General features: G+C 51.4%; 1 protein-coding gene across 14 annotated transcripts in view; it reads right to left on the bottom strand.

Annotated features, from left to right (window-relative positions):
- ATP2B2 (ATPase plasma membrane Ca2+ transporting 2) overlaps positions 1 to 25,597 on the bottom strand; it is a 369,370-nt gene that overhangs the window by 172,093 nt on the left and 171,680 nt on the right. For 10 of the 14 annotated variants that reach the window (XR_011473706.1, XM_070433644.1, XM_070433631.1 and 7 more), the window contains exon 1: positions 11,018 to 11,119. The exons of the other annotated variants lie outside the window; for them this stretch is intronic. The gene's annotated coding sequence lies outside the window, so the exon portion shown is untranslated. Of the gene's footprint in view, positions 1 to 11,017; positions 11,120 to 25,597 lie in introns of those variants that run through there. 14 annotated transcript variants of the gene reach the window in all.

Here is a 25,597-nt window from a genome sequence, read left to right as displayed (position 1 = left end):
GAGATGGACATGTTTCTGGTCAGGTGATAATCACAGCAGTGACCAGGAATTGGACAGGAGCTACACAGAGCCTTTCACTCGAATCTTGCATAATCTCCACATGGCTACAGTCATTTCCCCCATATAGAGGTAAAGCAGCTGAGGCAGAAAGGAACAATAACTCACCTACAGGTATTTGAACTATAGTTCCCTCTACTGTGCCTGGTAGGTGCTTAAGAAATGTAAGTCCTCTCTCCCCAAAATATGGACCTAGTGTACCTCCAACTTAATGAGGGTTAGTTACCCAGTGTCTTTTAGCGATTGAGGATGAAGAGCAAGGACATGGTTGATTCCTGGGCCCAGGCCTGTCGTTGCCAAGGGGTCAGCTTAAGGGTGTCCTGAACTTGTCCCTGTGCTCCTGTGGGAAGTTGTGTTGGGGACACAGGCTGGGTATAAATGGCCCTGTTCCTGGCTTAAGGTCTGGCTCAAGACCTTGCCCTTTCTCCTGGAGGGCTGGGTGGTATGTGAGCATTGGGGGGTGGGTGGGTGGGGGGGGGGGGTGGAGGGCAGGAGTAGTCAACACCATGGACAGAGTCCCAGTCTTCTGGGCTCTCTCTTGGCAACCTTGGGCAACTCTGCTCTGGGCCTCAATCTCCCTGTGAGTTCAGCTCTTCTCAGAGACCAGTCTCCTCCTCTGTAAGTGGGTCCCTTCACAGTTGTGAGGGTGCAGGAACACTTGTGCATAGAGAGCCGAGCATGGAGTGTGCTCGGTTAACGACGGCTATCATTATTCCAGGTTGCCTTGGAGGCTGTAGTGCGGCTTGGGGGAGACTGTGGTGTAAAGGCTTGTTGGCCCCTTTCCAATGCCAGCATTTGCATTCATGTTTCGCTGTTGCAGTCCCACTGTAGAGGTCTGACTCTGGAGTTCAGAGAGACTTCCTGGAGAAGGTTCCCAGGGCAAGGGAAGTTATTGGAATTCCCTTCCCCTGAGGCCATCGGAGCAGATTCAGGTCTCTGAGAGGGCAGAGAAACACCCAGAAACAGCCTTGGACCCCAATACCCAGCCACACTTAGTTCTGTTGTCTGAGCATAGGGGTAGCCAAGGCCACAGACTCCATCCTACACTGGCCCCATTTTATAGATGAAGAAACTGAGGCCCTATGGGGTCCAGTTGGTGAGGATCCCAGTCACGGCCATGGAAGTCATTCATGGTCCAGCCCTCAGCTGGATGTCTGCTATCAGCTGCCACCTTCTTCTGGGGCTGCCTGGGCTCCCCAGTGAGAGGTGTTTCTGGAGCTGATTCATGTCTGGGTCAGCGAGGAGCCTGGCACATGGCTGGCACACACTAAGTCCTTAGCTAGTATTGGTTTTATTGATTTACATTCTCTCCCTTTTTCAAGATCCTCTGAGTTTAGAAACCTAAAATTCGCTGGAGGAGGGAATGGGGAAAAGGGCCAAATTTTAATCTGAAGCAAGTCACATAAATTGATAAATTTAAAGTGGCTTAAAGAGCTCTTAATCTCCTGTTTTTGGATAGTTGCTAGGAAAAACTGGGTTTAACAACCCTTGCATTGCAAATACAGATGACATCTTGGACACTGTCTTGCCCTGCCTGGGTACCCTTTGCCAGCCTGCAGTGCTATGCCCTAGCTGCTGGGCTGTGTACCTTCCATCTGCCTCCTTCTCTGAAGAACCACCCTGGGATGAACTGCAGCTGCTGCTGGGTCAGGCTTGCTCCTAGATCCACACGGAAATGTACACACACTCAGCCGTGAGCTCCTTACCATATCCCTTCCTATTACTGATGGTCAATAATACCAGAGCAATTTTGAATCTTAGACATTTAAAGTGCCTGGAGGCCCTTTTTTGGCCCCAAAGTCCTTATTTCAAAGATTGGAAACAGATGTCCAAGAGGGACTGTCACAGGCCCAAGGTCACTGCCAGTGTTTGTCAAGGCCAGGCTGTGTACCTAGGTCTCTGCTCCTCAACGCCTTCCCCAATCCATTTTTGTGGCCCTGGCACTGCCTGGTGGCTGGACCAGCTGGCCAGCCGGAGCTTTTGCTCTCTTCAGGAGGGAGTTTTGCTGTGTCAACTCTGCAGCAGCCACTGAGAAGGCACTTGGAGGCCAGGAAGTGCTGGCTGGTAGGCTTATGCAGTGGTTGGTCGGCTCAGCTGACCTTGGGCACAGCCCAGCCCAGCCCAGCCCAGCCCCTTCCCCTGTACTGTGGTAAATAGGGAGAGACCTGAAGAAAGAAGGAAATCACATCTGGCTGCAGCTTCTTCTAGAAACCATCCCTCCCTTGTCAAGAACCCCCTTCTCATAAGAATCACAGAGTCCTGATGGGCAAGGAGGCAACATCAAGCTGGTGCCTGGACATTGGGATGTGGTTCTAGCACTGGGGAGAGGCAGCTGTGTGACTTTGGACAAACCAACATGCATTTTGGGCTTCAGCTACCCCATCTGTAAAATGAGTGTGATCTCTATTGTTATTATTTTACTGAGCCAAATGTCTATTTTAGCTACCATTTATTGAACTAGAAGAGACTCATTAGAAGTTCATCAAATAATAATTGCCTACACTTTTGCCAAGCACTTCCCTAAGCACTTTAATTTTATTTAATTCCCATAGCCATCCTATGAATTGGATACTTTTGTTATTTCTCTTTTTACAGGTGGTGGAACTAAGGCACAGAGAAGTTACGAAACTTGTACAAGGTCACACAGCAAGGAAGTGGTGGAGCAGAATTGGAATCCTAGAGTTTATGCTTTAAACTCCTCCCTGTACTATCATCTTTTCTGTTTGTTTTGAGCTGAGAATTATTAAGCACCTACTCCATACAGGCACTCTGTTGGGCATGTGATACCACATAAATGTGTTGTCTTCTCATAACAACCCTAGGAGGTGGGTATTCTCATGCCCATTGTTTCAGGACAGGACACAAAGGCTCCTGTGAGGTACACAGAAATACCTAAGGTCTCACCATGACTGAGCTTGGGAGGCAGATGGGAGAATGGCTTGTTCCCACCAGCCTGGAAGCCCTGTTCTAAATTCTTTATAGGTTTTATCTTACTTACCGTATTTCACTGAATCTGAGATGCATCCATTGTAAGATGCATCACTACTCTATGTGTACTTAAGACAAAGGCATGGCTGGTCTACTGTGACTTGCCAGTTGTAACAGGCACCCTGTTTCAGGGATATCAAAACATGCATCTGGGAATCCACACAATTCAGCTTTAACCACAACAACCCTACAGGGCAGGCACTATTACCATCCCCATTTAGCAGCTGAGGGAACCGAGGCTTGAAGATGAAGGACGCATAGCTGGCCAGTCCCCAGACCTCGGATTTGACCCTGGGCAGACTTGGTCTGGAACCACCATGCTACGTCACAGCTGAGTCAGGCCACGTGGGTTGTGTGCCCTGCCCACGGGCATAGATTAAAATGCTGAGAAGACTGTTAGCCAGAGCTCAGCACCCCTTGCTCCCAATGAGCTTGTGGCCCTCACCCAACACAGAACCTCAGGCAGGCTAGAGGACACCCCCTGAAAGGCTTCCCAAGTATGCCCCACCCCTCCACAGCCTCAACAGAAAACTGACAGCTTAGCTCCCTGAGGCAGCCCAGTGAGGCAGGGGTTTGAGGAAGCCAGGCTGGAAAAGCTCCTCTAGATGATGCTCCCCATGGCTCCTGCAAGGTGGCCCCTGGGGCGGCCTGGCATGGCCCAGAGGAGCAGCCCAAGCCAGCACGGAGAACGCCACCGCTTTATAGGAAGCTGCTCAGGTTGGCATGGGAGCCCCAGGGAGACCTGCTTCCTTTCTTCCAAGCTTTGTGGCCCTTGGACCCTAACCAGGCTCACCCATTCCCAGGTTCCTCCCACAGGCTCCTCCAACCCCTGTTCCAGCCCAGCATGGCCTCTCAGCATCTTTGCAAAAATCCAGTCCTCCCCCTTGGACTAGGATGGCCTGTTCTGAGGGCCTCTCCCCGGAAGCAGGACAGAAGCTTGACATATTTCGAACGTCTGGGATGACTGGGGTTCCATTTGTGACAGGTTTCTATCCATCACATCACATCACATCACATCACATCACATCACATCACACATACTACTTCGTGAGCAGGTTTTCTCAACCCCACTTTGTCAGGACGCCAAGCCATGAGAGGCAAAGCTGCTGGCTTAAGGTCACACAGCAGTAAACACTGGCATTGGGATTTTAATTCGTTGCATTTCTGGTGGCACGAGAGGAGGCCACTTAAATACTGATCTCTGGACAAGCCCTGAGCCAAGTGCTTCCTCTGGTTACTTCACCAAAACCTCACACAACAAATAGTATAATAACAATAATAACAACAACACGATTATTACCCCAATTTTACAAATGAGGAAACACCCTCTGATCCTTTAACTGGACCATAACCCCAGGCTAGGCACTTTACCTAAATCCCGTTTGTCTCTCAGAACAACCAGGAAGGTGCGTACTAATGTGACCCTCATTTTATGGAGAAGTAAACTGAGGTTAAGTCGCTAGTTCAACAATACACAACTCTTTAATGGTAAAGTCACTTATTAGGTAGGATGTGGCCTGGAACAAGCAATGACTGTAGCACATGTTAAAGGAAAAAATGTTTGCAAAGTGCTTGAGGATGGGCACATTTTAGCTCTTAGTAACGGGTACTATGATTAACACTTTAGAACTTGGCAATTACTCCACAAGTTTGGTGTTGCTGTCCCCTTTCTCCAGGTGAGGACACTGAGGTTCACAGAGAGTGAGTGACAGATTTAAAGGACTGTGGTCTCTCAACCTTCTGCTGTGCAGCCCCCTTCACACCTCCGAACTCCCCTGCCCACCTCCAGCTCTTCTCTTTGAGTCAACACAGGGTTTGCTGGAGTTCCTGCCCATGAGTTCCTGGCTATGGGCAGCCCCAGTCAGTTCCAAAAAGGTGAAAAAAAGGAAGATCACCAGACTCCTGGGTTCAAATCCCAGAGCTGTCCCTCACTTGCTGTATGACTTGGACATATTCTTAACTTCCCTGACCTTGGTTTCTTTATCTGTAAAATGGGTGATAGTGAGGACTTACTAGCAGTAAATAAATATTAGTGACTATAGTGGGTTGAATATCATCTCCCCTCAAATTCATGTCCACCTGGAACCTCAAAATGTGCTCTTATTTAGAAAAAGCGTTTTTGTAGATGTATTTAGTTAAAGATCTGGAGATGAAATTATCCTGGATTTAGGGTGATTATATCTAATGACTGATGCCCTTATAAAAAAAAAAGGAGAGGACATAGAGACACACCGAGAAGAAGGTGATGTAAAGATGGATGCAGAGTTTGAAGTGATGCAGCTACAAGCCAAGGAATGCCAAGGAGTGCGGCCACCATCAGAAGCTGGCAGAGGAAGGAGTGGACTCTCCTTCAGGACCTCCAGAAGGAACCAGCCCTGCCAACACCTTGATTTCAGACTTCCAGCCTCCAGAACTGTGAGAGAATTAAGATTTGCTGTGTTAAGCCACCCAATTAGTGGTAATTTGTTAAGGCAACTGTAGGAACAAACACATTGGCTATAACTGCTATTGCAGACGTGCATTGTCTCAGCCCCTTCACCCTAGAGCCAGATGGCAGGAGGCTCACTGAAGACACGAGGTGGGCAGGATCACTTCCCCCTCTTTCAAAGGGAAATCATGAGACCAGGGAGCTGACACGACTTGCCTAAGGTCACCCACAGTGACTGAGCTGGGCCCAGAATCAGCTATTTTGGCCCTCAGGCCAAAAGGCCTTCTCTCCCTACCTGGGGACCTCTTTAGCCTCAAGGACACCAGTCCTGGTCCCCACCCCCACCTCCATCAGGCCCAGCCACCTTGCCCTCCACTCTGACTCTTCAGAGGTTTCCTGGATTGTGTATGATGCTTCTAAGATCTTTATTTAAAAATTTTTTTTATTGATTTCTGAGAGGAAGGGAGAGAGAGATGGAAACATCAATGATGAGAGAAAAATTGTTGATTGGCTACCTCCTGCACATCCCCACTGGGGATGGAGCCCACAACCTGAGCATGTGCCATGACTGGGAATCAAACGGTGACCTCCTGGTTCATAGTCGATGCTCAACCCCTGAGCCACACTGGCCAGGTGATGCTTCTATGATCTTAACAACACTCCCTCCACCCACTGCAGGGCTCCCAACCAGAGACCACGGTGAAGCCCTCAGCACACCCAGTAGGTTCTCAGGAGTTGCTGCGGAAAGTGTCACCTATTGTTTATTGTTGTCATAGAGCAGTCCTATGAATTGGGCAGCTTTCCATTTTCCAAATGGAGTGGCATATTTCCATTTTACAGATCAAAAACCAAGGCTTGAAGAGGCACCATGACTAATCAAGGGTACCCTTAAGTGGCAGAGGTAGCTACTGAACTCACACCTTCTGATTGTCAATCTTGACAACTTCCTTTCACTGAGCCATAAATACGGGCCTGAGCTCAGCACGTTATGTCCATTACTTCTCTCATTTGCCCCTCACAACAGCCTGAGAGGTGGGTACTATTATCATACATTTTACTGATGGGTGAACTGAGGCACCACCCTACTGCTGTGAATGCCAGGCCCTTGCCATCTTCTCCATCTACTACCAGCTCTTATAGACATCCAACAGAATCTGTCTGGGAGAACATTCTCCCTATTTTCTTGTTTGAGGCTCCCACTGGAAGGGAGAAATGAACTGCAGGTTCACTGTCCTGGCCTTGGAGAAGGCAGGCGACCCAGCCCTGTATCCCACACAGATCTGTGTATTCCAGGTGGGACTAGGGGAGGAAGCCTGTCCACTTCCCCATCCCACCCCCTGCCACAACATGTGTGTGCATGTAGCTCCCAGCACCTGCACACCACACAGCTCCTCTGAGGGAGGCCGAGAGGAGCCACATCCTGCACCTCAGGTACCCCAGTGCTCTCTGCCTTGACCCTGCACCTACTATGTGCCAGCTGCCTCGCACATGTTATTTAAAATCTTCCAAACATCCCTGTTTATATCTATCCCCCGTCTAGGAAAATGAAGGCTAAGATTTACAGAAGAAGAGTCATTTCCCCACTGTCAAATGCCTGGGGGAGGCTTCACCAGGACCAACCAGAAGGCCCGGTGGGTCTCTTTGGAGCACGCTTTCCAGCCACATTGCTGAGAATATAGCCTTATTTTGGATTTGAAGGTTGACCCGCCCCCAGAAGGGCCTGATTTAGCAATGCAGGGTGAAGCCAAAGCCTAGGGGTGGGATAGAGGACTGGAGGGCTAGGGACTTGAGTTTCAGTCTCATTCTGTCACCAACTTGCCAGGCAACCTCAGTTTCTCCAGATGTGGCAGGAGTGGGGGCAGAGCATGATGCCCAGGTCACTCCAGCTCTGAAAGCCTACGAGCTCCCTCAAGCCCACTCTAAATCACCTTGGTCGCTGGGGCACCTGTGACAATGTAGCCCTCAAGACCTCCTGAATCAGGGGAGGGGAGCAGAAACCTGGCCCTCACCAGGTGACTCATATGTCCATTGATGCTTGAGATCCACCAGTCTAGAGATTTTCCTTCCTTGATTCCCCTCCTGACCTTGGCCAATAGCAGAAGCAAGATGCTCACCTGCTCTGGTCCCAGGTTCTGGTGCCAATCCCACCCCTATGCACAGCCTTCCACAGTGTCCAAGGCTCTCAGACAGCTGTGGGTTGAGACAGAGCAGGACAGGCATGTCCTGATCACAGATGAAAAGACTGAGATGCAGAGAGACGAAGTGACTTGCCCAAGGTCACACAGCTAGTCAGGAGCAGAAGCTGGGCCTGGTGTGCTCATCTTTTTAACATGGAGTCAGACATCTGGGGAAAATGAGGGGCCCAAACAGGCAGCTGCTGCTTCTTGCCTGGGACCTGAGAGAGGTTGGCAAGATTCCCTGTTCTCTAGAGAGCACAATGTGACCTTGGACCTGGCCGGGCCTTAGTTTCCCCTCTAACAAACAGACCCAGGCCAGGTAACATCAGCGTGTACTCATCTGCTCTGGTTTTTCAGGTGCCATCAAATCCATGTAGAAAAGGGGTGGCGGAGTTATCTGGCTGCTTAAGACAGGTCCACATCGGCCCAGGGAGGCTCTGTCTTTACCTACAGGAGACCCCTAGAGCAGTGGTTCTCAACCTTCTGGCCCTTTAAATACAGTTCCTCATGTTGTGACCCAACCATAAAATTATTTTCGTTGCTATTTCATAACTGTAATGTTGCTACTGTTATGAATTGTAATGTAAATATCTGATATGCAGGATGGTCTCAGGCGACCCCTGTGAATGGGTCGTTCGACCGCCAAAGGGGTCGCGACCCACAGGTTGAGAACGGCTGCTCTAGAGTCTAGACCCTTTCTTGGATCCTCATAAAAAATAAAAAATAAAAAACCCACACATTTTTGACCTGCTGGTTCTCGAGATTTTGGCACCCCAAATTGGAACTGGACTCATACAGGAGGGGAAGTGAGGGTTTAAGATAGCAGGCAGGGAGCCTGATGGCCTGGCTTCCAACTCTGCATGTTCTAGCTGTGTAACCTTGGGTAAGTGTCTACATTTCTCTGTGCTGCTGCTTCATCTGTGCATGAGAATAACAAGGCCAGGCGAGGCCCCACTGTAGTGATGTATGCAGAGTAATCTGCTCAGTGAGTCCTTGCTGGGTTATTATTTACCCAATCCCCCGATCCATAATTGTGCTGGGTAGGGAGAAAGGGAGAGGGGGCAGTTGGAGAACAAATAAAGGGGCCCAGCGATTCAGTCTTTCTACAGCATAAGCCACAGGAAGCTTTTCTGACCTTCTGTCTGGAGAGGACTTTGGAGAATGCTGGAGGCATCTGGGGCCCCATCTCTCAGAGATCCCCCACCAGTGTACTGGTTTCCTGGTGCCAGGGAAGGGGGCCTGTGGGGTGCTGGTGGTCTGGGCCATGGGAAGCAGTTGCACCCGCCCCCCTCCTCCCTCCTTTCCAACACTGGGCAGCCTTTCCTGCAGAACATCAATAACCCAAGATGGCCTTGCTGAATCCAATCTCAGCTCTCTGGGAATGTGGGCTGGCCCTCCCCTCAGGCTTGTGTAGGGCTGCGGCTGCCACTTGGAGGCCAATGTCCTTCTGTCCCCACCGGAAGGCTCCTGAAGGGCTAGCCTCTCCCCAGTGCCCGAGGCACCTTCAATTCCACGAGATGCCTGGAGGCTGAGTGGGGGCGTGCAATATAGTATCACGCAGAGGTGCTGCATCTGTGTGTGCCCAGGGCCGTCTTCTACATGTGCAACCTACATTCACCTGTGGGCACATTCCAACATGCCATGTACTTGCCAATGTGCAGACATGCATGCAGCTGGCACTCAGGACCTCACATGTGTGTGTGCTTACAGCTTTCACATCAGGGCCAGCCCTCACATGGACACACACCACACTTGTGGCTGCTGTAGGGCACTACATGTAGGCCGGTTGCCCATGTGCAGCCCACTGCATTCCTATGTTTGTGCTACCTGCATATGTGAGCATGCTTTCTTCACAGGTGTGTGTGCGTGCATGCTGCATTCATGTGCAGGCTGTATTTTGTAGGTGAGCTAGATGGTACATAGGGATGTGAGCTATAGTCCCATATGGTGGACTGTATCTGTGGGCATGGGTACTCCGTATGCGTGTCTATGATTGGACTATATCGTGCATTACAATGGGCACTCTATTGTATATATCCATCTGTGCAAATCTGTGGATATGAATAGGCCCTGATGAGAATGAGACTGGACATATGAAGGTGGCTAAATAACATTGGCATCTTTCCTGAACCTAGAGCCACAGCCCCAAACCTGTCACTGCCCCTTCAAGGAAGTTAATAGGTGGAAGCCCTGGCAGTCTGTACTCCAAGCCCCCTCCTACTGCACATGTCAAAGGAGAATTTCTCTGGATGGCGCCCGCCACTCCTGGAACTGCCCCAAATATCAGCTCTGCCTCCTCTCAGCGATTTAGAGAGCAATGCAGGTGAGGAGGGGAGCCCCTTCTGCACTGGGCCAGGGGTGTGCATCTGCTGGCCGAGTTCGCCTGCTCACTTACCCTTCTGAAGGTCGAGCCAGGCTGGGCCTCTGTATGGGGACCCTGAGACTCCTGGGGCCCTTGCCCGACTGGGGCTGGCCAGTGCAGAGACCCCTCCCTTCACAACCTGGGTGAGCAGAGGACCAAAGTGGTGTGGAACGGCCACTTGGCTAGTAAGGGGAGGCTGCCCACTGCAGTCCCTCCTCTGGGAGGTCAGAGGTCCCCTGCTGATTTTCCCAATTTTGACCCTGCAGGGGGCAGGCAGAAGCCCAGGTGCCCAAGTGCTCAGCCAGAGGCCACCCAGGCTGGCTGAGGAACTGGGCTTCCAGTTGGTAGAAAGTGCCAACTCTACCACCCAGCATGACTGCTGCAAAACGGCCTGGCCATCCTACTTGTGTCCCCATCCTGGCCGTCTCAGGGACCTGGTTCCTGCTGCCACATGCCCAGGCTGGCCGGCCAGACCTGGTGGGTCCCAGGACAGGGCAGCCTACCCCACCAAGGGGACCCTCCGTGGGGAGCCTCCTGCTGCCTCTTTCCTGGGACCCTGGCTGGGGCAGGCGGGGTACCCAGGTCGAGGAGCTCAGAGGGAAGAGAACCTTGCCCCCACTCGCTCCCCACCACCGGCTGGCCGGCCCTTGCATAACATCCAATGGGGCATTTGCTGTCTGGAATCTACTTGAGACCCCAGGCATCCGCCTGTCCGAGGCTCCCCTGCCTGTGTCCCCGGCACTCCAGCCCTCAGCCCCAACACACAGACAGACCCTCAAACTAGTGTTTCTCTCAGCAGCAACTCCCAATGCAGCCTCGGCTGCTGCCAGATAAACAAGCCCAGCTCGCACCCCCCCTCCACGCTGCCACCACCACCACCACCATCAGCGCTGAGAAAAAGCAAATGAAATGAAACAAAATAAAATGGGTGAGGGAGTAAGGGGAGAGCGAAGTGGGGAGCTTTTTATTTTTTATTTTCTCATGCTGGGGGATGCCGGTACTTACTTGGCTACGAAAATCAGCACAAATCCTGCACGGTTTACAGGCGGGCAGCCCCAGAATCGCGGTGCGGCAGCTGGTGCCGCGGCTGAGCCCAGCCAGCGTGCCCGGTCCCTCTGCAGACTGTACCATCCTTCCCGAGCAGGTGGGGGGGCGGGGGGCGGAGGCGCGGCGCTGGCTTCTAGGAGAGCATCGCACCGGCAAAATGCGATCTCGGGGGAGGCAGAGGCCACCCCTGCCGCCGCGCTGCCGGAGGCTGGGGGAGGGGGCGGAGAACGGGGGAGGGCCTCGGCGAGGGTTTTTCTGCGGGGCGGACCGGGGAGGAGAGTAGGGGGCGGTGTGGGGGGTTGTTGCTTGGACCGAACCACCACGGTGTTGTTTGCGGTTTTAATTCCTCCCGTGGGATCAAGAGGAACTAAAGCTGGCAGAGTCCCAGGAATCAGCCGGCTCTCTCGAAGTAGGAGGGAATGTCAAGGGCATGGTGAGGATAGGGTTGGGGCTGAGCAGGAGGGAGGGATCCCTCCAGTGGTGGAAGGGGTGGGGTAGTGATAGCAGAGAGGGAAAAAAATGGGTCTAAGTCCCCCCCTTCTTTCTGGGGGGCCAACAGTGTCTGGGAAGGGGGTCTGCCCCTCCCTCTTTTTAGGCAGGACACTCCCATGCCTGGGGGCAAAGGCCACGTGGGGGTTGGAGTGGACTTACACATCTGTGGTTGCAGGGCCTGCAGACTAGAGCCTGCAGTGAGTTCCCTGCTGCCACCTAAACACTACCTCTGCAACCCAGCCACAGGCCGGCACGCACTCCCACCTGCGGGGGCTGCAGGCCTGGCAGAAGACCCCTTCAAGAGGTGCTTTCTCTCCTGACAGGTGCCCACTGGCAGGGATGTCTGCATATGTCTTGTGCATCTACATAATCCATGGGGACATCTGCGATGAGTTGGGGGCTGGCCATATTGGGGAACAGATGATGTCCAGAGCACCTCAGGGACTCCCAAAGAGAGAACCCCTCCCACATCTTCCTGCCTCATCTCTGGCAGAGCTGCTGCTCCTTTAAGTCCAGAATGGTGGGGGCAGCCCCAGGAGCAAGGTTAGGAGGTCACAGTGGGTGGAGGGGCTTCTCTTAGATTTAGAAGCCTCCCACTCCACTGCCCTGCCCCCTCCAGGAGGGGGTGCTCTGCTTGGGAGGAGGGCACTGAAGGTGGAAGGACCTTCAGGGCCAGTGTCTCAGGGCACCTGTCAGTGTGGAGGGGGTGCATGGGGCGGTGGGGGGGTGCGGGGGGGGGGGGGAGGGGGCAGTGCTGAGAGTTGCCCCAGGAGGCAGCTCCAGATGGAAGCTGCCTCCTTCCCCTGCCCCCACCCCCTGCCCACTTCTGAGCTGCCTGCCAGAGTGTCCCGAGCTGCCGCTCCATCCCTGGGCTGGCACAGAATATCAATTTGTCTCGTTAAGCTGAAAGTCTGCACTGCACCAAAATCAGAACTGGCTGGGCAGAGGGGCCGCCGGAAGCAGAGAGCTGAGAGCACCACAGCAGGGCCCCTGCCAGCAGGACCACACTGATAACCCCTTACTCTTCATTGCCTCCACCATCACCTCCCCCCTCCCACCCCCCACCCAAGCCCCACCATTCTATCCCTGGGCCAGATGGAGAGGACTCAACGCAGGGAGGATGCTGAGAAACTAAGGATGCTGAGCACTGGGTGGCCCTGGGTTTCACTGGGCAGGCAAAACAGGTACCTAGCTAGGGTACCAGAGCAGCCCAGGACAGCTCTCAGAAAGCATCCTGCCTCCCACCAACAGCCCAGGACAGGGAGTTCCCACATTAGCCCACTTCTTGGGGGATACGGGTGGGGGGCCTCTTCCAGGCAGACTTCTAAGTCAGCCCTCATTCCAGGGTTGGGCCAGGCCAGGAGTCCCCTTTTCTCCAAGACCTAGAGGCAGCCTCTGCCCCCCAACATAGGACTAAGTGAAAGTGATCTGAGATGGCTGGAGTGAGGGTGGCAAAGAAGGGCAGAGGATGAAAGGCATATTGCAGCTCATATGTGGTCTGAGCAAATGAGTCTGTGTCCTGAATCCCACCATTATTACTATTACATCACTGGGGCAACACTCCCAGATTACAAAACAAACAGCCCCTCAAGGGGCTGGTTCTGAACCACCATTTCAATAATAATTATCCTTCCCATGTCCAACACAGTTTACAGTTTGCAAAGGCCACCTGCCTGCAAAACAGTAAATCCCTTGATCCTCATAACAACTACAAGAGTAGCTGCTGAGCACCCAAGTTACAGATGAGGAAGCTATGAGTGGCTCGGAGGTTCGTGGTGGCCAGGACAGGTCTCTCAGCTAGGAAGGGGTAAGCCAAACCTGTGACCCAAGACAGACTCCAAGCCCAGGGCTCTTTCCGTGTGAAGGTCAGCATGGTATGGGATGGCTGGGAGCCCTCACTCTCATCTACTTGGAAGTCCTGAGTCCTGCCTGCTCACTGGCCTGTTTGTGGTGGGCTGGGCCTTCACCAACAGACACCAAATTCTCAGGAACTCCTGGATTTTGGTTCCCAGAATCAAAGGCTAGAACTGGCACCTGGCTAAGCTTCCGTCTCCTTGGCATTCCAGGCCTTGTGTACTTCAGTATCTACACCCTAATTTTGGGATACCCACCCCCTAACTTCTGAGACAGCCCAAATGCTGAATAGCATAGTTTGAAAGTTCTTCCTTATGCTAGGCCCATGAACTTTTACCCAATCTTCAGAGTCCAACTCAAGTGCCCCTTTCTCAGACAATCCCTCCTGATTCCACCAAGAGAAGTAGTTCATGCCTGTGTCCATCCTCTGATCTGATCACACCGTATTGTGATGCTCTACACATCTGTCTCTCTCATTGGCCTATGACCACATTAGCTGTCTCCAGAGTCCCAGCTCCCCGCATGTGGTAGATGCCATAGTAAAACCTTGAATGAATCTGCTGCTGTGATTTTGATTTGTCAAATGCCAGAACTAGAAGGCCCTTCAAGGACTCCTATGCAATTCTCCTATTTTACAGTTGAGTAAACTGAGGCCCCAAGAAAAGGATGACTTGCCCAAGGTCACCCTTGAGTGTGGAACTTGGTCGCAGACATTTGTCCCCGCCCTGCCTCCTGTGCCTCCCTTTCTGCAGCAGACACACCTGGGGCATCTGGCCTGTCCTTACAGGATATGTTTGGAGGCAGGGCCGACTGGACAGGCAGAGGTGTTGTGAAATCAGACAAATAATGGCGCTAGTGTTGCAACTCTGGGAAGATTGGAAATGACAGGTCAGGGTTACCCACAGGGAAGAGGGGGAGAGAGGCAGGAAGCTGGCCAGGAGGATTACTGATTTGGCTTACGGTGGACATGGAGCGAGGGTCAGGGTTGAGGGAAGGCATGAGAAATAAGGCAGGGGTAAGGGGAGAGCCAGCCTAGTTTTATTTTCAGATGGTGTTTAGTTGGCCAGACCATGTTTTCTCTCTTGGAACATATCCTAGTGCAGGGGAGTGTGGGGAGTTGAGAGGGTCAGTCTGCCTAGGGATGGGGGTGGGCAGCTTGGCCCAACCTGATGGAGGCAATCTGCACAAGGGAGACGGATGAGGTAGGTCCACACAGATCTGACAGAGGCAGAAACAGATGCACTCAGAGGCCAGCTGTGTCTTCTCTGTAAGCTGTGGGCTCTCCATTGCTTCCCCTATTGAGGAGAAGCAGGATTGAAGGCTACATCTGCCCTCACCTTGCCCAGCTCAGGGTCTTCTGACACCTGGGCAGGGATTTTAGGGCAGCTCTTGGGTCAGCTGCTGTTACAAAGAGATGCTGACAGGGCCCCTTAGGGGACAAGAATCTATTTCCAAAGGCTGCTCACATCCCTCCCTTGTCTGACCTCCACAAGTCACCCATGGAGAAACTGGGCTTCTTCCAATTTTACAGAAGAGAAAATTGAGGCCTGGAGACCTCAAGCGACCTGCAGGGAGTTATAGAGCCAGTGAGACAAGAGGCAAGGTTAGAAACCAGATCTGTCTCACTCAAGCTCTAGACCAGTGGTTCTCAACCTCTCTAATGCCGCGACCCTTTAATACAGTTCCTCATGTTGTGGTGACCCCCAACCATAAAATTATTTTCATTGCTACTTCATAACTGTAATTTTGCTACTGTTATGAATCGTAATGTAAATATCTGATATGCAGGATGTATTTTCATTGTTACAAATTGAACATAATTAAAGCATAGTGATTAATCACAAAAACAATATGTAATTATATATGTGTTTTCCGATGGTCTTAGGCGACCCCTGTGAAAGGGTTGTTCGACCCCCAAAGGGGTCGCGACCCACAGGTTGAGAACCGCTGCTCTAGGCCCTTCCCTCTGTCCCTGCCTCTAGTTACCCAAATGTGAAGCACACAGCTCAGGCTCTCCTAGGACCATGGCCTTGAGAGGCCACAGAATGTGTGCCTGGGGGACCACATGGCTTGCTTTGTCCCAAGTCGCTCCTCCACCATCTGCGGGCCCATCCCCACTCCTACCAAGGCCCCAAACTCTCTCAGCCAACCCAACCTTGGGCTGGGACTTTGTGGCCAGACAGACCTGGATTTAAATTCCAGCTCCTTTATTTACCGGCTATGTGACCTTGGGCAAATGATCCAACCTCCCTGAATCCCAGTTTTTTCATCTGCAAAATGGGGACAATAATACCTATTTGGCAGAGTTGAAAGCTAAAGGAGAAGGCAGCTGTTATTAATAGAAGAAACATGGTGGAGTGGGGGTGAGGGGTAAGATTCTCTGGATGGCTCCTGGGAAATGTTGGGGGTGGGAGTGGGTCTATTTCAGCCCCTTATCCCACTGGGGTATGAGGGCTCTCATGTGTCACCTGTTGGGGCTGGTCAGGACTGGCCTCTAGGGCCCAAGCAACTCTGCTGAGACTAGAACCCAGGCCCTAATTCCTGGCTCCTCCCCATGGTTCTTACTCCCTCAATAAGGAGGGTTCAGGCCTGACTGCTGGCAAACTCCAGCCACCATTCACATTGACATCCTACTGTGTGTCTCATACGGTGTGAGCTTCACAATATCCTGGGAGGTAGGTCCTATTTTTATCCTCATTTTACAGATGAGGAAACTGAGGCATAGAGAGGTGAAACAATGTTGCCCAGGGTCATAGAATGAGTAGGGGAACTGGGGCTCAAAACCAGTGCTGCATGAGGCCCCACTCCTAGCTGATAGACTATGTTGTCCAGGGAGCCACACAGAACCTGCATTTCCCACAGCTGCGGGTGTGTCTTCTCACTGTAACAGGTCATAAATCTTCAGCCTGGAAGGCCTATCCTAGCCTTCTAGCTGGCAGGGCAAGTGTGTTGTAATGGTTGACCTTGTAACCCCTCTGAGAAGCCAAGAGGCCAGGAACAGGAGCCAATTAGGGAGCTGGCACTTTCCCTCCTGGGAGAGCCTGAGGAGTCAAGAGCTACCCTGGGAGAACTTCCTGGGGGAGGCTGCCTTTTCCAGGTCTCAGCTATCCTACCCCTTTTAGTTAATGCCATCTTGTTAACAGGCACACATACATACTGCCTTCTCCCATCCATCAATCCCAGCTCCTTACATCAGTCTCCCTGCCTCTTCTCCTGCATCTTCCTCCCATTTATCTACCCCCTATATTTTAAAGGGCTTTCTCAATTCCTCTAAACCCTTCTTTGGCTCCCCTGTGCCCTCAGCATCAAACCCAAATTCCTTACCATGGTTCATGAGGCCCGGATGACCATTTTACACACCTCCCCTTGTCCTCTGTCTGCTTTCCCCACACCAAGCCTCCCTTGCTCCTCAGACACACTCTTGCATTTCTGTGCCTCTGATCCTTTGCACGCATCAACCACTCTGTTGGGGCCACCCCTCACCCCCCACTTCTCTGCCTGGAGAACACCTACTCATCCCTCAAGATCAGATCCAGCAACTCCTCTTCCATGAAGCCTTTAATGATTTCCCCTCCATTGCCCCTCCCCTTCTAAGAAGAGATTCTTGCAATTGAGCTTTTTATGTGCATCTGTCTTGTACATCAGGCCAGGGGATTCTCTAGGGATAGGGAATAGGTCTCATCTGCCTGTTGTATTGCCAGTACTGGGCACAGAGCCTCAATAAATATTGATTGAACTGATGAGGGTAGGTTTGTTGAATGAAAAAACAATTCCCTTGGTAGTTTTAAACTAGTATTTGTATCTCTCTGTGGCTCTGGAAATTTTCTTGGCATTTGCTTGGAAGTCCTGGCTTAAGAGTTGCTATTTCCTGAGCCTGTCAATGAACAGGGCTCTCTCTGTATGCCCAGCAAGGTCAGGGGAAAGAAAGACCCTAACTTCACTCTGATACCCAAGTCCAGAAATGGCTCAACTGGGACCAGAAGGCCTGAGTCCAGGGTTGGACTTGAGGTGAGTTGAGCACGCAGGGAGGAGCCCCTGTCCCTAAATGCTCCCTCTACAGCCTGACATTTCACCGTTACTAATGCATTCCTTTGGGTTATTAATTCAGCAAATATATAGTCAGCTTTCACTGAATGTGAGGTTCTGTGCTGGGGTCCCTTGTTAACATGTGTGTGTGTGTGTGTGTGTGTGTGTGTGTGTGTGTGTTTTCATTCCTGCTGGAAGGCTGACTCCTTTGAGGAAACAGAGGAAGAGGAAAAAGGAAACAGGGAATGGGTGTGATGACTCTAGGAGTGTCAGTAGAAGAGGGGAGGAAACCTGACATTTGCTGAGCACCTATTATGTGCCAGCCACTTAACACACGAGCTGTCATCTAGTCCTCAACACTACCCCAGGAGAATTTGGTGTCATCAGTCCTCAACTTAGAGGGTATGTGTCTTGGTCAGGGGTGCACAGCTGTGTGGCACAGGACCGGGCATTCAAACCACTGTCTGCCACACAGCCTGTGATCTCTCTGGATGTGTTCCCATGGAGGAGGCCGGAAGGACCCAGTAGAGAAATAGCGATGCCAGAGAGAATAGGAGAAGAGGGGGTGACAATTGAGAATGCTGCAAGCTGACTGGCTTGATGGCTGGACACTGCCGGGACTGGAACCAATAGGAAGTTAGGGAATAAAATGTGGCCATCCCAGCTGTCCATGTGTCATCAGGGTGGGATGGAGTCCACAGGGGCAACATCAGCTGTCTCTGCTGAGTGCTTTCCTAGGTGCCAACGCACAATCTATGGACATACGTTTAACCCACTATGTGGAGAGTATCATTCCCATTTTACTGATGAAGAAACTGAGGTCTGGAGAGTGGAGGTGACAAGTACATAGCTAGAGCCCAAATCAGAACTCAGATCTTTCCTGGAAGACTGGCAGAGGTGCAGTGGGATGTGGGCTTACCCTGTACAAGGTTTCCAAGCAGCCAGGGCTCTCAGAGGAACAGAAGACCTTGCCCTGTCACTCAAGCCCCCTTCCTGCTTCAGTCCTCCATTGCACTCAAAGATGACAAGGGAGTGAGGTGGGGTGATAAGAGCTTGGGAGCTGGAACCCAATGGACTAGTTCTAATCCTGTTTCCCCATGACTCTGGGCAAGTCTCTTCATCTCTCTGGCCTCAAGCTCCTTATGTGTGAGATAGACATACTTCTGACCTCTCTGCCTGCTCATTTGCTCAACAAGCATCCATCAACACCCAGTATTTGCTGGGTTCTGTGCTATGTGCTGAGGATACAGTGGTAAGCAGAAAAGCCTATGGTGTCTATTCTGGAGAGGGTTTAAAGACAGATGTGAAAAGAAATGAACAGGCAAACCAATGTAAATGTACACCGGGGTGTGAGATGAAAGGGCAGAGGCCATGAGCACAGTCCATAGGAGGACATGGCTGCCTCTGGTGGGAGTAGAAGGGGGAGTCACAGAAAGGTTTCCCCAAGGGGGTGGTGACTGGGCTGGGGTCTGCAGGCTGAACTGAAGCTCACTGGGTAAAAGTGATGTTCCTGGGAAAGGGAATGGCATATGCAAAGGCCCTGAGGCTGGAAAGAGTTTAATAATTCTCCAGGGATTGAAAGGAGGCCTGAATGACCAGAGGGGAAGAGTATAGGGAATGAACAGGGAAGGGGGTGGGAGCATTTTAGACCACATTATAGATTTCTGTCCTTATCCCAGAAATAGGAGGAACCTTAGAAGGGTTTTAAGTATTAAACAGGATGAGGAACATAAAGCCTTGGTGAGGGGTCTGCCATATGATAGAATTCCACACTGTTGTCAGACAGCCACACCACAGTAACATCACACCTTCCACAGGCAACACATTCATTCCTCCAACCATGACTGGAGGCGACCCTGCACCGGGCACACATCAGCAAGAAGGATAGGGGTCCTGCTTGCACAGAGCCACAGCAGGGAGGACAAGAACATCCAGGAGATCTTTATGGAGTCCCAAATGTGCTGGGAGCTGAGGGGAGCTACCTGACAGAAGGGGAAACTGAGGCCAGGAGAAGTGAAGAAGCCCCTACCCCCTGGGGCCATGAGTAATTGAAATGAGAGTTTTGGGCTGAGGACTCTCAATCCAGTGCTCCCTCTAGGCCCCCAGGCTGCCCTTAATGGTAGCCCTGTTTGAGAGCTGCTGAGTAAAAGAGAGAGTATTACTATGAATTATTACAAATAACAGTACTGAGAGGTGGCATTGATTGAACAATTATTACATGCCATGGAATGTTATTCTAACAACTTTTCATGTCTTGGCTCTTTTAATTCCTACCCTTTAAGGTAGTCTGATTATCATCCCCATTTTATAGATGATAAAACTGATGTACAGAGGGGTCACATAACTTGGCCAAGGTTGTCTTGTTGGTAAGTAGGGCTGGGTTCTGAGCTCAGACATCTTCTTCACTACCATGCTACAGTCTGGGAAATGCCTGGGCCCAGCAAGTGGCCAAAGGGAGCAGTGTGTAGGCGGGGTGTGCAGCCAGAGGTGGGGCCGAGGGATGTTGGGCAATGCTGACAGAGCCTTGATGGTCTCCTAAGTCAATTCTATGGGGGCCTCCACATTCTCCCCAGAGGGAATTCCCTTTGGGACCTGCCTGTGGAGCTGGTTTATGTGGAATTGTGGCTCACCAGGGCCAGGAGGTGCTGCTGGGGACCCTCTGTCAGCCTTACTCTATTTTACAGATAGGAAACCTGAGGTCCAGAGAGGGGCAGCCACCTACCTTGGACACACCACAGCAAGGCAAGGGCTGGGAGGCAAGGGCTGACTCCAGGACAGCCCTTTAACCCTACAAGAAAAGCCCACTGTCACCTTGTGGGGCCACCTTGCTTAGAACCCATCTTCATCAAATATGGCTCCAAAGAACATCTGCACAGAGGCCAGAGCTCTCCTTCAAGGAGACCCTGCATCAGTGGGGGGCGTTCCAGGCCTACTTGTTCCATTCTGCAGGCCCTCTGTGCATGGGACTGCCCTCAAGTCTGGGCCAGCTCTCTCACTACAAGGCCACCAACAGGCTGCCCCAGGGGGTGGGGCGAACACTGGATCAGGAGCCAGCTTGGGTAGGGAATGTCCTGCTCTCCTGAGTCCACCCTCCTCTCTCCCAGCCTTTCTGCCCTGCCCACCCCACAGGCTGATTTGCAAAAATGACATATAAGAAGGACATGAATGGGTCTTGGCAAACTGAAAGCAGCTTCTCAGATATAAACTGCTATTTTGTTTCTGGGGGACATAGCACAATAGAGCAGGGGCTTGGAGATAAAAAAGATACAGGATTGAACCCCTATTCTTCCACTTAGTATTGGGTGTCCTTGGGCTAATCACTTGGCCACTTTGAACCTCAGTTTCTACATCTGTGAAGTGGGAATAATAATACCTGCAATTATGAGAGTGTTAGGAGGCTTCAATGAGTAACATGTATGTGTGGGGCACATAACACAGTGCCTAGCAAAGTCTGCCTTCCTTCTCCATCTCTGTTCTGCAAAGGTGACAACACCTTTAAGTCATAGCAAATCTGGTCTCTGATTTCAAACAAAATGACAGAGAATGTGAAGATATCATTGGTTCATTTCTTCATTTCTCTAGCATTAATTGAGCACTTACTACATGCCCAGCAGTGTGGGGACTGCCTCCTAGAGCAGGGCTCCATAGGATACTCAGTTGCATAGAAGGAGGGAGGGATGATTTAGGGAGCCCTGTGAGGTGCCAAGTGGTGGCTCTGCCCTGAGACAGTGTTCCTCCTGCTCAGCACCCTCCCCCTGTAAGGGTGTCTCAAACCTCTCAGGACCTCCCCCAAGGTTGGTAGCCAACTCCTCTGAGACTTGGTTGGGGCTCTCAGCTTCCAGTCCCACAGAGGAGCCCACCCATGAACTCCTGCCTGAAAACTCATCCCCAACTCAGTTTCTAGAATTATCCTGGTTTGAGGCCAGCTGGTGTATGCCTTGGGTATGGGCTCTGAACTCACACACACCTAGGTTCAAATCCAGGTTCCACCACTCACTGGCTGTGTGCCCTTGTACAAGTCACTTCACCTCTCTGAATCTGTTTCTCTAGGAGTAAGAGAGAGATGATGTCTACCTCAGAGGACTGTGCTGAGAATCAACTGAAATACTACAGCTAGCTCATGTGTTACAGGCACAATTAATGGTAGCTTAAAATGACCCCGAGCCCCTCTTCTCTCCCTTGAAGTGAGCAGGACCTCAGTATCCTATCCTGGAGGCTTGGTGTGGCGGCAGTCTTGCCCAATGGTGTTCTGGAGTTGCTTGCATTGACTCAGGAGAGCTGACTGTGCATATTGATGATCTTGTGTTGGTAGCTTGCAATTTGCCAGGGTGGGAGCATTTACCCCTCTACCCCCCACCTGCCAGAAAACTGGCGGACACTATAAAGTGCACCCTCATCTCCTGAGAGCTGGTCACTCCAAGTTCACTGCATACCACTGAGCCCTGGGCAGGAGCTCAACGCTGCTGTCTGGAGTCACTGCCTTTTGTGTCCCCAGATCACTTCTCTGCTCTAGTTTCCTTTGACCTTTTCCTCCTTGCCCACTGCCATTGCCCACCCAGCGCTGGGAACCTGCTCTTGGGTCATCTCTCTTACTCTCCCATCATGGGGCTTGCCTCGGATCACTGGATCACCGCTCTGCTCAAAGGGATTTCAGTGTCAGATGAGGTGACTCTGGTGGGGCACTGCCCTAGAAAACTGATGCTCAATTACCTTCTCTCTCCCCCCTCCTTCTTTGCCTCCAGCACTTTAGCTACCACCTTTTTACTCAAACTCTATTTCTGAAGGTTCCACAACACCCACTGCCCACTCCTCTCATCTTTCCAATGGCTAATGGCTCATGGCTTTTAGAGACAGGTGGCCCCACAGCGGTCCGGGTCCTGCTCCCTTCCTTCTCCCTGGACAAGCTACTCGGTCTCCTGAAGGCGCCACAATAAGAACAGTGATCTATATTGGGGCTCTTGTCCTGGGGCAGGCACTCTGCCGACAGCTTACTGGCCGAATCTCATTCTTATTTCCTCATCTGCAAGATGGGGGCAATAAAAGAGTCTCCCTCAGGGCCCTGTGTAGTGATCCCCAGCAATGGCTTTTGTGAAATTGGCTCCGCTGATTGTAAAGTGCCATGCTAATACTGCTATTCTGCTTTGAAGGACAAGACTTGTTTAGATCTACAATTTTTAGATGTGTTTAGAAAAATATGCCACAGACATGTTATTTATAGTCAGCTCCTGTACAGGTTTTTATCATTCCTCGCCTGCTCAGCTAAAAATAACAAATGACAAAGGTCACGTCTGCTCCCACCTATCAGAGGAATTTACAAAGAATAAGGCTTTTGACTCACTGCCTCAGTGAAGTGAGAATTGCCAGCCATAGCCCCTTGAATTCCTGGCTGGGTCTCGCTGGCCTATGCTGAAGAGGTGAGGGAAAGTGGGGGAGAGGAGACTACAGTGTCTCGATGGGCAGGTGAGTCCTGGCCTCAGTCACTTTCCCCCCTAGTCTGGGGAGGGAGGTGATGGTGGGACAACCATAGATGGAAGTCATGAGCTCTGTTCCAGGCTGGGGTGTGGGCCTCAGTTTCCCCATATTCAAAATGGGAGGAGTGGAGGAAATAGGTGCCAAGGGCTTTCTCTGGTCCTAAATGCAAAGATGCTCTAGTCTTACCTCCCTCCCCTCCACCCTGCATCATTGTGGACTCAGTGAATATCCCTTGGCCTCTGATAATGACCATAGCCTTGGTGATGTGAATAATCAGAGCCAATGTTCCCAGAACGCTGACAACCTGCCAGGCACATGCCTCTAGGTACCTTTAGGTGGTGTAACTCACTGACTCCATGCACCACTCCCTCCTCCAGGAAGGGAACTTGTTGTCCCCTATGTGAGAGATGAGGGAATGAACTAAGCCTCAAGGCTGAGGTTGCATATGCATGGCCTATAGCCGGGCAGGGACAGCTTCAGAATGTGCCCAGGTGTCTGCTTCCTGGTCTGTGCTCAGTGCCAGGCATTGAGCTGGGCACAGCAGGTAGGAAAACAGACACACCCAGACCTTGCTTTCCCCATCGCCACATAACAGGAGGGAGCGATGGTCCCAGCTATGGTAGCCTCACGCAGTGCAGGGAGTGGCAGTGGATGGACAAGGGCCTGGGGTGGCCTGGAGGAGGATGCCTCCGTTTGGCCTCGTGGAGGTTCCAGCGAGGATCTCATTTCTCCTGGTCCTTGCCAGTTGAAAGGTGGATGGGAAAGGCATCCCAGATGGTGGGCACAGTGAGAGTGGCGGTGGGGTAGGGTGCAAGTGCCTGGGATGTTTGGGGCAAGGCAGGGCTGGGTGTGGGTGGGAGTCACAGAAAATAATTGGAACCCCACAGCAAGGAGGTTAGCATTTCAACTGTGACCCAGAACTCACGAAACCTCAGTAATAATGTTTGCCAGTTCCACATGTACTAGCACATACTTCACATTCTGAAAAAATCAACTCCCTTTTTTGAAGACATATACACCTACTGAGCATCATCTTAAGCATTCATAGCCACGAGAACATAGATTTGATCATAGTTGTATTTTTCTCCTAACACATTAACATAAGTACACAGCTATTAAAATAGAAAGGATGAGCTTGCTCACTCCCCAGAATGGCAGCTAGCTCTACTTTTTGGGATCGGCAGCTGTGGCCTGGGCCCACTGGTGGGTTTAGGCAGCTGATCTCATCTGGGTTATAGAAGGGTTTCTTGGCAATTAGAAGGGGTAGGAGAGGCATTCCCGGGGGTCACCCTTGCCCCTATCACAAAGGTGGGTGGTGCCAGTGTGTCCCCTAGCTGAGCACTGCTTGTCAGCCTCCTCCTCGGATCATCAGGTTTTACCTGAGCCCAGGAGAGCTCACTCCTGGATACACTCTTTTCCCAGCCAAGAGCTGCTGCAGCCTGTTCTGACCTCAATGACTAACACACATTCCTGGCCTAGTTAGAAAGCCCCTGCCTCTCATATTTATAGCCACCTCCCTACTCTGCCTGCACCTCTGAGGAAGGCCTGGCTCTTCTCAGTCGCCCCTGTGCTGCCCCAGCCCTGCTTGTCCTCACTGAGACAGAGGACTGCAGCAGGGGTTTCATTTCTGGGTGACCAGGGCACGTGGCTTCTCTGCCCTGAACCTCATCCGAAAACGGGAGCCATCAGCCCCCCAGGCTGTGCTGGCTGTGGCGAGTTTCAGTGAGATCCTGGTTCTGAAATATGAGTAATGACAAATGTTTGGGGAGCACCAACTAAGTTCCAGGTCCTGTTCTAAGCACTTGGCACATATAAACTCAGTTTTTACAGCAACACTATAAGGGATATACAGTTATTATCATGCCCATTTTTTCAGAGAAAAAAATGGAAGCACAGAAATGTTAGGTAACTTGCCCAAGGCCACACAGCTATCTGGGATTCAAACCAGACTCCAGAGTCTGTATCCTTAGCATTATGCTGGCCTTGGCTGAGAGTAGGTCCTCGGCCATATAGTGGACCTGCCCCCATATGTTCCCTGCCTTTGGGGTCTCCTTAATTAGTTAAGCATGTCACTCATTGTCCATAATCAAGTGGCTGGAGAAGAGCAGCAAACGGGACATTTTCCCAACTGCCCCTTTGCACCATGTCAGGGTGACCATGTGGATTAGGTTGGTGGCAAATAATGAAGGCCACGTGCTGGTCTTGGACGTTGGCCCCTTCTAGGAAGATAGTGAGGACACAGCTAATGAGGAAACAGAGCAGGAAGGGACTGAGAATCACAGGTGGAACTTATATCTGGTAGAAGTCTCTCATTCTGAGTGACAATGAGCAAGTGGCTTCTCTTCACAGAGGGGGATGCTGAGGCCCAGAAAAAGGAAGAGCAGGTGGTGAGAATGGAGCCCTCAGTTCCCACCCCTGCTGCCCTCACCCTTGCATCTCAAAGGGGGAAAACATGCAATTTATTCACATAAAGGTTTTGGGAACTTAGCCACTCTGTCCCATGAATATTCACAGTTATAAATCCAAGGACAAGGAAACTAATATGGTTTGGTGTTTACTCCGTATGTGGCTCTGTGCCAGGCACTTGTTCATTCAATGTTGGCTCAGAAACGTGTTCCACACTGGCTGCCTTAGATGTTTTCTCATTTAATTCTCAGCAAGTCTGTGAGGTAGGTACTATCATTACTAGATGAG

Source organism: Myotis yumanensis, unplaced genomic scaffold, assembly GCF_028538775.1.
Source record: "Myotis yumanensis isolate MYYU_CA2020_CCGP unplaced genomic scaffold, mMyoYum1.0.hap1 SCAF_14, whole genome shotgun sequence".
Classification (NCBI taxonomy): domain Eukaryota; kingdom Metazoa; phylum Chordata; class Mammalia; order Chiroptera; family Vespertilionidae; genus Myotis; species Myotis yumanensis.
This window is presented reverse-complemented; position numbering and strand designations above follow the sequence as displayed.